Source organism: Montipora foliosa, chromosome 3 (assembly GCF_036669935.1).
Source record: "Montipora foliosa isolate CH-2021 chromosome 3, ASM3666993v2, whole genome shotgun sequence".
In the NCBI taxonomy this organism is placed as follows: domain Eukaryota; kingdom Metazoa; phylum Cnidaria; class Anthozoa; order Scleractinia; family Acroporidae; genus Montipora; species Montipora foliosa.
Genome location: NC_090871.1, coordinates 17,697,187 through 17,709,686, shown reverse-complemented (window position 1 = coordinate 17,709,686; position 12,500 = coordinate 17,697,187). Strand labels below are relative to the sequence as shown.

General features: G+C 41.8%; 1 protein-coding gene and 10 non-coding genes across 11 annotated transcripts in view; 8 read left to right on the top strand and 3 right to left on the bottom strand.

Moving 5' to 3' along the window:
• The window catches only part of LOC137996952 (gamma-aminobutyric acid type B receptor subunit 2-like), a 44,482-nt gene extending 43,238 nt beyond the window's left edge, over positions 1 to 1,244 (bottom strand). Inside the window, exon 1 of the mRNA XM_068842605.1 lies at positions 1,106 to 1,244. The gene's annotated coding sequence lies outside the window, so the exon portion shown is untranslated. The remainder of the gene's footprint in view (positions 1 to 1,105) is intronic.
• Positions 1,245 to 4,598: 3,354 nt separating this feature from the next.
• Positions 4,599 to 4,671, top strand: Trnai-gau (transfer RNA isoleucine (anticodon GAU)). The gene has a single exon. It is a non-coding gene; the product is annotated as a tRNA-Ile (tRNA).
• An 81-nt stretch (positions 4,672 to 4,752) lies between these two features.
• On the top strand, positions 4,753 to 4,824 carry Trnap-agg (transfer RNA proline (anticodon AGG)). The gene has a single exon. It is a non-coding gene; the product is annotated as a tRNA-Pro (tRNA).
• Positions 4,825 to 5,591: 767 nt separating this feature from the next.
• Trnaa-agc (transfer RNA alanine (anticodon AGC)) lies at positions 5,592 to 5,664 on the bottom strand. The gene has a single exon. It is a non-coding gene; the product is annotated as a tRNA-Ala (tRNA).
• Positions 5,665 to 7,077: 1,413 nt separating this feature from the next.
• Positions 7,078 to 7,150, top strand: Trnai-gau (transfer RNA isoleucine (anticodon GAU)). Its single transcript has one exon. It is a non-coding gene; the product is annotated as a tRNA-Ile (tRNA).
• Positions 7,151 to 7,231: 81 nt separating this feature from the next.
• On the top strand, positions 7,232 to 7,303 carry Trnap-agg (transfer RNA proline (anticodon AGG)). Its single transcript has one exon. It is a non-coding gene; the product is annotated as a tRNA-Pro (tRNA).
• An 802-nt stretch (positions 7,304 to 8,105) lies between these two features.
• Positions 8,106 to 8,177, top strand: Trnad-guc (transfer RNA aspartic acid (anticodon GUC)). Its single transcript has one exon. It is a non-coding gene; the product is annotated as a tRNA-Asp (tRNA).
• Positions 8,178 to 8,936: 759 nt separating this feature from the next.
• On the top strand, positions 8,937 to 9,010 carry Trnai-gau (transfer RNA isoleucine (anticodon GAU)). The gene has a single exon. It is a non-coding gene; the product is annotated as a tRNA-Ile (tRNA).
• An 80-nt stretch (positions 9,011 to 9,090) lies between these two features.
• Positions 9,091 to 9,162, top strand: Trnap-agg (transfer RNA proline (anticodon AGG)). The gene has a single exon. It is a non-coding gene; the product is annotated as a tRNA-Pro (tRNA).
• Positions 9,163 to 9,908: 746 nt separating this feature from the next.
• Positions 9,909 to 9,981, bottom strand: Trnaa-agc (transfer RNA alanine (anticodon AGC)). Its single transcript has one exon. It is a non-coding gene; the product is annotated as a tRNA-Ala (tRNA).
• Positions 9,982 to 10,676: 695 nt separating this feature from the next.
• On the top strand, positions 10,677 to 10,748 carry Trnad-guc (transfer RNA aspartic acid (anticodon GUC)). The gene has a single exon. It is a non-coding gene; the product is annotated as a tRNA-Asp (tRNA).
• The last annotated feature ends 1,752 nt before the right edge of the window (positions 10,749 to 12,500 follow it).

The following is a 12,500-nucleotide window of genomic DNA, read 5'->3' as shown; positions in this document are numbered from 1 at the left end:
TCAATGAATAAAACGCGAACAAACGGTCACAAACAATTTCTTACTCACAAAAACGAGGAGGCCAAATCAACATGTGGTCATTTAATATTGGGAAAAATGTTCCATGTGAGCATTCTTAAATTATTGGGTAGTAGCCGCGTATAGTTTTATTGCGCTTACTTTTCAAAAGGATCTCCTGCAAGTGGAAAAACAGAACTGTCTGAACTTGATTCAAAGGAATTCGTTCTTGAGACTTGGTGCAGGAGTGAAGACTGTGGAATAAGGTACCAGCTGAACTCCGGTTGCCGCCCCCCCCCCCCCCCCCCCCCAAAGCCATATTAAAAAAAGAAAATTCAAACATTATTGCTTAAGAATTTAGAATTTGAAGACTCGTACGTGGATTTAGAATTTATAACGTATAAACTGAAATCTCGTTTTTCATAACTGTTTACTATCTACTGCAGAGTTTTTTTTGTTTGTGAATCATCTCACGCTTTAATTAACTTTTATTTTAGTCTTTGTTTTTCTTTTTTCGATTCATTTCTTTTGTTTCAATTCTTCAATTTCTATTTTTCATCTCTCATAGTTTTACTTGTATTTCAGCGATTCCTTTCTTGCTCAGTTTACTTTCCTGGCCCGCTTAGATTAGCTCTGTTACCTGTGGTACCAGGTCAATGTGTAAATTTCTTTTAATAAAAGTAAAACTTGAAACTTGATTAATTCCAAAGAGAAGAAGAGCGCAAATCTAACAATAATCCGAGGAAACGGAGAGCTGAAACAAATGTTACTGTATGTGTGAACATGAAAAATATCTGGCGAGATTCACTTTTCCGGCAATTGATGAGAAATGACTCAGTTCTTTTTTTGAGAGTAACAGTTAACATGATTACAGCTGTAGTAAGATCACCCTCGAGAAGTCATTTGGGACATGCTAAGGAATTACAGGCACAATCGTTTGGGGAGGGGAAACTTGAAGCAGTGCCAATTCTGCTAGGGTTTCGGCCAACACTCCGGCATGGCGACCTGCAAAGACAGAATTTGGCTCTTGATTTTGTCTACCTGTCCCGTCTAACTGCCCTTGGATTTCAGAGTAAATATATGCGCGAGTACTCAATGTTATGTTTACCATAAATTGCAGGCCTTGAGTAGGCGCGTCTGTGTTACAGCCATCAGTGACAGTTAGGTGTGTCCTCTGATCCCTTGCTTTTACTCACTCTTTGGACATACACTGGATTGGGGGTATTATATTTGATTGTTTGTGTCCGATCTGAAGCGGTCAGTCTTTTTATGCCGCATTTAGACGATCCACAAGAATAAATAAATTCATTTTGACTATGACTTATGCTCAGCTTGTCGAAACGCTTCCTATCACACTTCTCCTTGGTAAAAGGTTGTGGGAAGAAAAACAAATAGTTAACTTGACAAGCTACAGATAACACAAAGATAACTTTTAAGGGCGGTTTTGGGTCACTTTTGTGAAATTGTGGGTGGTTTTGCATGATATTCTAAAAAATTGTATTAAAATCGTTTTTTGAGAAAGTTGGGCTCGTTGGTTGACGATAAATATTGCCAATGGAAATGTAGCTTTGCATGATAAAAAAATATACGTATACGTATAACGCATTACAAAATGGAACACGTCTTCAAACGTACATTATTTGCTCTTGAGTGTTGGTGTCACCAAGACCGGAAATTAAATGTATTGGCGAATGCGATGAGCACTTGAAAGAGAAAAGAAAAAAAAACGTCGACAGACCTGACCTTACTAGCTTGAATGCTTTGTTTACCCAATTAAGATCTGACGACACTCTGACACATTAATGTGTCCAATTTTTAAGCGTATATGAAAATTAAGCCTCAAGCTGATGAGAAAGTGTTTCCTTTGTAATTTCCGGCATCTGCATACGGTAAGACTTTCAAGTCATTAACTTCACATTCATCACCAAGAACACGTCCATTACAGCCATCAAAAGTGACTTACAACCATAAAAATGCAAATTGGGACTGTTTTTGCAGCGCTGTCTACAGGGTGTTTCAAAAGTTCGTGGACATTTTAAAAAGTCTGTACTTCATCCAGATTTTTTATATTTCTCCCCATTTGTTTATCGATTTTCAGAACTCTTCTATGAGTCGGATAAAAAAAAAACTCGTTGAAATAAGTATTTTCCCGCCAAAGGCCGTGAATCTGTGTCCGGTGATTCGTAACTTTCCCGCCATTTTTGTCTGTTTTCAGTAGCAACTAGATTTTCAACGTCTTGATGTCATTTGCAATTATGAACCATAAAAAAGGTAGTCTATTTAAGAGCAAAGGCAGCAATTTTACGATCATCTGGGTATCTGTGCGAGAAACGGCTAAAATATTGCAAAAAAAGCAAGAGCTGGGTAGCGACAAACTGTAACGGCAGAGTGTTATATCTCAAAAATCCTTGAGAAAGAGGTGAAGCCTCTTTTCAGCCGTAGATCTACAACAGAAGAGCCTGTAAAACGAAAGCTTTTCACGAACAAAAGCAGTGCGACCTCCGTTCAAGATGGCGCACCGGCTCGTACGGCGAAAGCAACTCAGCAGTGGTGCAAAAAAAAGCTCCCGAATAGGCCACTTCGGAAAATACCATAATATTCTTTGTTTGTCCCCCCAAATTTTGCATGATCATTGTTTTTTTTTTTTCTCTTGGGACCATTGTAAGTCCCAAGAACAACTGGAAACAATGCTTATACAAAATTTGGAGGGCCAAACAAAGATTATTATAGTATTTTCCAAAGTGGCCTATTTTATCCAAAAAGATGAGTGGCCAGCAAATTCACCTGATCTTAACCCCATTGAAAACCTATGGAGCATAATAATAATAATAATAATAATAATAATAATAATAATAATAATAACTTTATTGTACACTACAAAACAAGACATATAGGTGTTACTTAAAAGGGAAGACTAAAATCAAGGTTACGGCAAGCCTGGCGAAACATACCATTAGCAAGCTTAAGCCAAAGGAAGCTAGCTCGTTCCATGCCGCAACGGCTCAAAAACGTTATACAGAACAATGGGGGGGCACTCTGGATATTGATATGAAAGGAAACAATGTACATAAAACTGAAAAACTTTCATTAACATCGGATTCCTAAAACTATAATTTATTTGTATAGAAAAGTGTCCACAAACTTTTGAAACACCCTGTAGTGCCCCATGGGATTCAGTCTTCGCCGACAACATGCAAATATCGACAACATTTGGGAGAGATGGAGCGTCTTTTCTTGAAAGCCGTTCGCGATAACATTCCTTCAAAACGAATTAAACCCAGGAAGAATGTTTCCTGGATAACCTCTCAAATTAGAGGAAACGTCTCTGGAAGAGAGCAATGGCTTCTAATAACCTAAATGGCTGGAACAACTAAAAACGAATAAGGAACCAAACCAAATCAGAATTAAACAAGAGCTATTGGTTACATGTTGGTACATTGATTGAATCGAAGAACCCCAAGCGGTTTTGGTCTTTCATTAAATCTAAGACCGTACCGTACAACCGTACAGCTTAATAATGAACTTGCTTCCACTGCAGCTGATAAAGCTCAATTATTCAACAATTTTTTTCTTTCCATATTCTTTGCGTCTGATACCACTTCGCCGAATACTGAAGCTTACACACCGCTAGAAGATGTTATTGACGATCTTATCTCCAAGGAGTCAGGTGTTATGAAGACCTTGGTCGGTTTTAATACCAATAGGGCGTGTGGTTCTAATGGTGTAACAGCTCGATTGCTTCGTGAAGCTTCTTCCTCGATCGCTCCGTCTATTACTATGTTATTTAACTGTTCACTTTCTCTGGGAAAACTCCCTTGCGAATGGAAAAACGCAAATGGTTCACCAATCTTCAAAAAGGGCGACAAGGAGCTCGTGTGTAACAACAGGACAATCTCGCTGACTTGTCTCTTGGTAAAAGTTATGGAGAAGCTGGTTGCCACTCATCTATATTTCTTTATCAATTCAATGCGACCAGTGGCTGCCTTCAAAGCAAAGGATCTGAAACGTGCAAGGCTACTTGCTCAAACATTACGAAGACAGAGAAAATGACCTGGTGAGGAAGTTAGCCAAAGCCACAGCATATCCAGCATATCCAGTCTCCACACAACCCACTGGATAACAATCCACCATTATCTGGCAATAGACCTTACAATAGGCCATTACCGAGTTCATATCCGCCTCCTCTTTAAAGCGAGTCTAAGTGCAAAATTTTTTGTGATTTCAATTAGTTCCACTTTACATATGAATGAAAACTAGTTTTTATAAGAAAAACTTCGCACTTAGACTCTCTTTAAAGAGGAGGCAGACATGAACTCGGAAATGGCCTATACCCACAGTTACGTCACCTATTGTCATTGATGTGCCACAAAGAGATCATCTATTGCCAGTCGACACAACGATTCTTTGTTTCAGGGCTTGGCAATATTTAAAAATCAAAAGAATTCTTTATAAACAGTAATAAATATCTCTATACGTGAAATTTATCAAACCAATGATTTGTATCGACCACGGGAGATTTAGTCAAAACTTACAGGAAAGTTACCTTGTATTGTGTTGGACGCGTTTTGAAATCACAACCACACCATTTGTTGATTCCACCTGGTCCATTAGCTCAGTTGGCAGAGCGTGGTGCTGATAACGCCAAGGTCGTGAGTCCGAGCCTCACATGGACCAAAGCACTCGGTTATTTCTTTTCTTTCTCATGGCGTGTGACAGTAAATTGCGTCCCTGTCCATCCACTACAGAAGTGTTTTCGGCCTGTTGGTCTAGTGGCATGATTCTCGCTTAGGGTGCGAGAGGTCCCGGGTTCAACTCCCGGACAGGCCCTCGCAAGCTAGATTTTACCAATCACGCTTAGCTGGCAGTATTCGGATCTTTCACTCTTTGCAAAATGGCCTTCAGCCAACTCGTTGAATGTGTTTGCCATAAGAAGCTGACAATTCCAACTGTGGGTATATATGATATTGGCAGAGACCCATCGTTGGTTTACCCAAAACTTTGATCTCCTTCTGTTTAAACACTTCTTCTCGACGACGAAGAAAGGCTCACAATGTTTTACTTCTCACTTCCAAGCACTTTCTTACACCTGTGCTTGAAGGATAGACGCACGAAACACTGACCCTGCAAGAAATTGCATGCCCTATTTTCGGCAAAAATTAATGAAGGTCTTACGCATATTTTTCAAGAAGATCTTCTGCCAGTCTTGTTCAGTTCCTCAGTCATTCAGCCTTCAAAAAAACGTCAATTTGGCTGCAAGTCAAGAATGTGCACAGAATTCCCTCACCACTTCCATCTATTGGGACTCAAACTAGGCAAGTGATTTTTAGCTCCAAGACGCCGAAGCCCGTTCAGTTACTTCAAAAACAAATGTCATGACACGGAAAACAGGTGGTTTGTCACCGTGCCACACGGGAAGATGTGTCAGAAACTAATACTTAGGCGCCAATTGGACTTGAGGCCATGACTTCCTTTTCACAAAACAAGCGCTCTGACCAACTATGTTATTCACAAGACCAGCATGGTTGTGCCAAGCGCAAGAAAAAGTCAGCTTGAGATTGTTTGAGCTCGGAACATTGGCCAAATTTGATCGCACGTGGAGAATCCGGGCATTGATCCCGGTACCTCCCGCATGCTAAGCGGGCGCTCTACCATTTGAGCTAATTCCCCATTACAACGTCTCTTAGTTAAAGGATCGTTAAAGATCGCAATGACACGTCTGCTAGTAATTCATGCGCGTCGTTTCAACGACGTTTCAATTTTGATTCCGGCAGAGAAGAGACGCTACTAGAAGGAACAAAGAATTAAAAGCACACTTTCTTACACCTGGGCTTGAAGGATAGCCGCACGAAACACTGACCCTGCAAGAAATTGCATGCCCTATTTTCGGCAAAAATTATTGAAGGTCTTAAGCATATTTTTCAAGAAGATCTCTTACAGGTCTTGTTCAGTTCCTTCGTCATTCAGCCTTCAGAAAAACGTCAATTTGGCTCCAAGTGAAGAATGTGCACAGAATTCCCTCACCACTTCCATCTATTGGGACTCAAACTAGGCAAATGATAGTTTTTTTTCCAAGAGGCCGAAGCCCATTCAGTTACTTCAAGGAGGTTCAAGTTTCAAGGAATCCAACGTTTCAATTTTGATTCCGGCAGAGAAGAAACGCTACTAGAAGGAACAAAGATTTAAAAAAACACTTAGCTTGCGTAAATTAAGTGCAGAAATGACCGACTCCATCCCTCACACATTGCCATCCAGTGTGCCAAACATGGCGGTTCCGTGGTTCCGTCATGAGTATTCTTCGGCGCAAGTTCGCGATTCGTGTGTCAAACTTAACACGCCCTTCAAGCCTTGGCTAAACACCGTGTTTTTCTTCGGTAGTATAGTGGATAGTATCCCGGCCTGTCACGGGGGAGACCGGGGTTCGATTCGCCGCCGGGAAGAGAGGATGATTTTGTCTTATGCGACCAGTGGCTGCCTTCAAAGCAAAGGATCTGAAACGTGCAAGGCTTCCACATTACGAAGACAGAGAAAATGACCTGGTGAGGAAGTTAGCCAAAGCCACAGCATATCCAGCATATCCAGTCTCCACACAAACCACTGGATAACAATCCACCATTATCTGGCAATAGACCTTACAATAGGCCATTTCCGAGTTCATATCCGCCTCCTCTTTAAAGCGAGTCTAAGTGCAAAATTTTTTGTGATTTCAATTTGTTCCACTTTACATATGAATGAAAACTAATTTTTATAAGAAAAACTTCGCACTTAGACTCTCTTTAAAGAGGAGGCAGACATAAACTCGGAAATGGCCTATACCCACAGTTACGTCACCTATTGTCATTGATGTGCCACCAAGAGATCATCTATTGCCAGTCGACACAACGGTTCTTTGTTTCAGGGCTTGGTAATATTTAAAAATCAAAAGAATTCTTTATAAACAGTTAATATCTCTTTACGTGAAATTTATCAAACCAATGATTTGTATCGACCACGGAAGATTTAGTCAAAACTTACAGGAAAGTTACCTTGTATTGTGTTGGACGCGTTTTGAAATCACAACTACACCATTTGTTGATTCCACCTGGTCCATTAGCTCAGTTGGCAGAGCGTGGTGCTGATAACGCCAAGGTCGTGAGTTCGAGCCTCACATGGACCAAAGCACTCGGTTATTTCTTTTCTTTCTCATGGCGTGTGACAGTAAATTGCGTCCCTGTCCATCCACTACAGAAGTGTTTTCGGCCTGTTGGTCTAGTGGCATGATTCTCGTTTAGGGTGCGAGAGGTCCCGGGTTCAACTCCCGGACAGGCCCTCGCAAGCTAGATTTTACCAATCACGCCTAGCTGGCAGTATTCGGATCTTTTACTCTTTGCAAAATGGCCTTCAGCCAACTCGTTGAATGTGTTTGCCATAAGAAGCTGACAATTCCAACTGTGGGTATATATGATATTGGCAGAGACCCATCGTTGGTTTACCCAAAACTTTGATCTCCATCTGTTTAAACACTTCTTCTCGACGACGAAGAAAGGCTCACAAGTTTTTACTTCTCACTTCCAAGCACTTTCTTACACCTGTGCTTGAAGGATAGACGCACGAAACACTGACCCTGCAAGAAATTGCATGCCCTATTTTCGGCAAAAATTAATGAAGGTCTTACGCATATTTTTCAAGAAGATCTTCTGCCAGTCTTGTTCAGTTCCTCCGTCATTCAGCCTTCAGAAAAACGTCAATTTGGCTCCAAGTGAAGAATGTGCACAGAATTCCCTCACCACTTCCATCTATTGGGACTCAAACTAGGCAAGTGATAGTTTTTTTTCCAAGACGCCGAAGCCCATTCAGTTACTTCAAGGAGATTCAAGTTTCAAGGAATCCAACGTTTCAATTTTGATTCCGGCAGAGAAGAAACGCTACTAGAAGGAACAAAGATTCAAAAAAAGCACTTAGCTTGCGTAAATTAAGTGCAGAAATGACCGACTCCATCCCTCACACATTGCCATCCAGTGTGCCAAACATGGCGGTTCCGTGGTTCCATCATGAGTATTCTTCGGCGCAAGTTCGCGATTCGTGTGTCAAACTTAACACGCCTTTCAAGCCTTGGCTAAACACCGTGTTTTTCCTCGGTAGTATATTGGATAGTATCCCCGCCTGTCACGCGGGAGACCGGGGTTCGATTCCCCGCCGGGGAGAGAGGATGATTTTGTCTTATGCGACCAGTGGCTGCCTTCAAAGCAAAGGATCTGAAACGTGCAAGGCTGCTTTCTCAAACATTACGAAGACAGAGAAAATGACCTGGTGAGGAAGTTAGCCAAAGCCACAGCATATCCAGCATATCCAGTCTCCACACAAACCACTGGATAACAATCCACCATTATCTGGCAATAGACCTTACAATAGGCCATTTCCGAGTTCATATCCGCCTCCTCCATGCATTTCAAGCATATCCAGTCTCCACACAAACCACTGGATAACAATCCACCATTATCTGGCAATAGACCTTACAATAGGCCATTTCCGAGTTCATATCCGCCTCCTCTTTAAAGCGAGTCTAAGTGCAAAGTTTTTTGTGATTTCAATTTGTTCCACTTTACATATGAATGAAAACTAATTTTTATAAGAAAAACTTCGCACTTAGACTCTCTTTAAAGAGGAGGCAGACATAAACTCGGAAATGGCCTATACCCACAGTTACGTCACCTATTGTCATTGATGTGCCACCAAGAGATCATCTATTGCCAGTCGACACAACGGTTCTTTGTTTCAGGACTTGGCAATATTTAAAAATCAAAAGAATTCTTTATAAACAGTTAATATCTCTTTACGTGAAATTTATCAAACCAATGATTTGTATCGACCACGGAAGATTTAGTCAAAACTTACAGGAAAGTTACCTTGTATTGTGTTGGACGCGTTTTGAAATCACAACCACACCATTTGTTGATTCCACCTGGTCCATAGCTCAGTTGGCAGAGCGTGGTGCTGATAACCCCAAGGTCGTGAGTTCGAGCCTCACATGGACCAAAGCACTCGGTTATTTCTTTTCTTTCTCATGGCGTGTGACAGTAAATTGCGTTCCTGTCCATCCACTACAGAAGTGTTTTCGGCCTGTTGGTCTAGTGGCATGATTCTCGCTTAGGGTGCTAGAGGTCCCGGGTTCAACTCCCGGACAGGCCCTCGCATGCTAGATTTTACCAATCACGCCTAGCTGGCAGTATTCGGATCTTTCACTCTTTGCAAAATGGCCTTCAGCCAACTCGTTGAATGTGTTTGCCATAAGAAGCTGACAATTCCAACTGTGGGTATATATGATATTGGCAGAGACCCATCGTTGGTTTACCCAAAACTTTGATCTCCTTCTGTTTAAACACTTCTTCTCGACGACGAAGAAAGGCTCACAAGTTTTTACTTCTCACTTCCAAGCACTTTCTTACACCTGTGCTTGAAGGATAGACGCACGAAACACTGACCCTGCAAGAAATTGCATGCCCTATTTTCGGCAAAAATTAATGAAGGTCTTACGCATATTTTTCAAGAAGATCTTCTGCCAGTCTTGTTCAGTTCCTCCGTCATTCAGCCTTCAAAAAAACGTCAATTTGGCTGCAAGTCAAGAATGTGCACAGAATTCCCTCACCACTTCCATCTATTGGGACTCAAACTAGGCAAGTGATTTTTAGCTCCAAGACGCCGAAGCCCGTTCAGTTACTTCAAAAGCAAATGTCATGACACGGAAAACAGGTGGTTTGCCACCGTGCCACACGGGAAGATGTGTCAGAAACTAATACTTAGGCGCCAATTGGACTTGAGGCCATGACTTCCTTTTCACAAAACAAGCGCTCTGACCAACTATGTTGTGCCAAGCGCAAGAAAAAGTCAGCTTGAGATTGTCTGAGCTCGGAACATTGGCCAAATTTGATCGCACGTGGAGAATCCGGGCATTGATCCCGGTACCTCCCGCATGCTAAGCGGGCGCTCTACCATTTGAGCTAATTCCCCGTTACAACGTCTCTTAGTTAAAGGATCGTTAAAGATCGCAATGACACGTCTGCTAGTAATTCAGGCACGTCCTTTCACGAGTCCAACGTTTCAATTTTGATTCCGGCAGAGAAGAGACGCTACTAGAAGGAACAAAGAATTAAAAGCACACTTTCTTACACCTGGGCTTGAAGGATAGCCGCACGAAACACTGACCCTGCAAGAAATTGCATGCCCTATTTTCGGCAAAAATTAAGTTCAGTTGTTCAGTTCCTCCCGTCATTCACTTTCTTGTTCAGTTCCTCCGTTATTCAGCCTTCACAAAAACGTCAATTTGGCTCCAAGTGAAGAATGTGCACAGAATTCCCTCACCACTTCCATCTATTGGGACTCAAACTAGGCAAGTGATAGTTTTTTTTCCAAGACGCCGAAGCCCATTCAGTTACTTCAAGGAGGTTCAAGTTTCAAGGAATCCAACGTTTCAATTTTGATTCCGGCAGAGAAGAAACGCTACTAGAAGGAACAAAGATTCAAAAAAACACTTAGCTTACGTAAATTAAGTGCAGAAATGACCGACTCCATCCCTCACACATTGCCATCCAGTGTGCCAAACATGGCGGTTCCGTGGTTCCATCATGAGTATTCTTCGGCGCAAGTTCGCGATTCGTGTGTCAAACTTAACACGCCTCTCAAGCCTTGGCTAAACACCGTGTTTTTCCTCGGTAGTATAGTGGATAGTATCCCCGCCTGTCACGCGGGAGACCGGGGTCCGATTCCCCGCCGGGGAGAGAGGATGATTTTGTCTTATGCGACCAGTGGCTGCTTTCAAAGCAAAGGATCTGAGGCAAAGGCAAAGGCTATCCTGTCTCTGTGGTCAAAGCGGGCCATCATCGCGCCCAACAATTTGATCGACAGTCGTCACTACAAACGTCACAGAAAGATAAGAATGACAGAATTCCATTCACCCTTACTTTCCATCCTCATAATCACGCAGTCAAAGGCATCATTCTTAGTAATTTTAAATTACTCCAAAATGATCCCGAGACTGGTAGAATCTTTTCGCAACCTCCACTTATTTCATTTAAACGCGACAAAAACGTAGGCAACTTTTTAGTTAGAAGCGCGCTCAAAACCAACGAGCAACCCGGCACTTTCAAATGCGCGCGCTCACGATGCAAAACTTGTCTTTTCATTGTTAACACTAGCAAGATATCGGGACCTAAGCGATCTGTTAAGATCACCGATCGTTCCACATGTACCTCCGCAAATGTCATTTATTGCATAACCTGTACGTTATGCAATAAATTATACATTGGTGAGACAGGTAGACGACTAGGTGACCGATTCCGCGAACACCTTCGCGATGTTGAGAAGAATGACAAGGATGCATCTAAGCCAGTCGCTCGCCATTTTAATCTGCCTAACCACTCCAAAAAGCACATGGCTATCTGTGGCCTTTCCCTTTATCTAGGTACGACGGAAAGCCGCAAGAATCTGGAACAAAAATTCATCTTTCAAATCGGCACCCTTAATCCTCACGGTATTAACGAACGCTTTTCATTTAACTAATATATTCCTACTTTTCACGTTGCCATGTTACCACCAATAGCGTAGCTCCTACTCTACTATAAAAACTACACGTAACCCATAATCCCTCGATTCGCTCTGACGAAGGGCTAACGCTCGAAACGTCAGCTTTTAGAATCTCTGTACGGTGGTCAATTTACATTATCAACTCCGTTGATAAACCAAATTTTTGTATACTACTTCCCCACCGACGCAGCACCACAGTTTCTTTAGAAACTACCCCTTCAATCATTTGTATTCAACCGCTGCGACCACTAACCTTGTGTTCTAGTATTTTTTAATCCACAGATTTCTAACAGGAGACCCAAGACTACGATGCCAAGCTTGAAGAAACTCACCAAGGAGCTACGCCAGGAAATCGTAAGTTATCTTTTTCCTTTTCCCACACTTAGCAAAAACTTAGCTTTCCGTTTAGCCACTCTCATTTTCGCCAAAACTAGGTTTTGTAGTCACATCAACTTCATCGGCCGTTGCTTCAATTCTAAAGTCATTCCTAAAGGTTTTCGCTCGAACTTTCATGCGTCTACATTCTCTCACTCTAATCAGTATCTTCACCAAATTCGATGTGCGCAAAATTCTTTTTCACGTAATATTATGAGGATCACAATTAGAGCTATGTGCCAAAAACGAATCGCACTTGACAAAAAAATTCTTCATTGCCGCTCCGAACTTTCCAAAATCTGTCCAGCAATTTTAGTACAATCGATTCGCGCTAAAATCCGACAACTTAATTCTGGACTGTTTGACCATTTACACCAAACCAAGACTCTTAAACTTCAACAATTAATAGGTCCGCAAATTACCGACGACACTACATTGCATAGCCACAATACCGTTATTACAATTCCAGAAAATCTTCCGCTTACTGACTCAGAGAAATCTGTTCTCAGTAAGGGCCTAAATTTTGTCCCTATTACCAAACGCACCAACGAATTTTCTATTAAGCAAAATGT